This window comes from Phalaenopsis equestris, unplaced genomic scaffold (assembly GCF_001263595.1).
Source record: "Phalaenopsis equestris unplaced genomic scaffold, ASM126359v1 Scaffold000761, whole genome shotgun sequence".
Lineage (NCBI taxonomy): Eukaryota > Viridiplantae > Streptophyta > Magnoliopsida > Asparagales > Orchidaceae > Phalaenopsis > Phalaenopsis equestris.
Window position 1 is genome coordinate 4,820,477 of NW_018165201.1, and position 1,004 is coordinate 4,821,480.

The window sequence follows — 1,004 nt, forward strand, 5'->3', positions numbered from 1 at the left end:
TGTGTCGTTCTTCTCGAATATATATAAAGGTATGAGATATGTATGAAGGCCAAAAATACCTACCAAATATCATTACAAAAAAAGAAAAATCATAATTTATTTTGCATCAAGCAAAAAACTTATCCATTTGAATCTTTATGGAATCAATGCTAAACTTTTTAATTTTATGCCAAAATTAAAGTACATAAAAGATATCCATGAAATAGAAAAAGTACTCGATGAAAATAATATACGAAACTTAAAAACTTTTATAATCAATTACAAATGAATCACTAACCGCTGATATAGCATTTTCTATCCTCTGTTTAAAATTCCTTTTGCTCAAATTCTTAGCATTTACATATAACCTACTTATTCCCCTTTACAAAATAAAATGTTTAATGGTCTCATTTGTATAATTTTTCATTATGTTGTCTTTAGTCAGCAAAACTTTGAAATTTTTAGACAACTTGGAATTCTTGAAGAAGAAGATTCGTTGGAGGCATTTCCCCTACTGCTAATGAACACTTGGTTGCAACATTTTTTAGCCAAGTTATGATGGCCTTCAAGGCAACACATGCTGATCCAATTGATGTTGTTGTTAACGAATATATAGACCTTGCATGAGAAGAAGTTTGCTTTTGTGGAGCTCTGCAGAAGAAGCAAGAAATTGTTGGAATGGAAAAGCTTTTAGGAAATGACAAAGGCTAAAAACACAACTTATGGAAGAAGCTTCACTCTTATTTATCACCTTTTTCTTGGCTTGATACAAACTCAAACACTCCACCCCTATTTATACTAGTGGCACCTCCTATGGCTAGGATTGTGCCACCACAATTACAATCCAATGGTTACAAATAATTCCACATCTACCACACAATAATTCAACACCTACCACACCTACCACACCTACTACACAATAATTTCATACCTACCACATATTCTAGAATAAGCCTATAGAAATTAAGATTTATTTAAACAACTAAAACAAAGTTTATATTTCAACACCCCCTCTTAAACTTGAT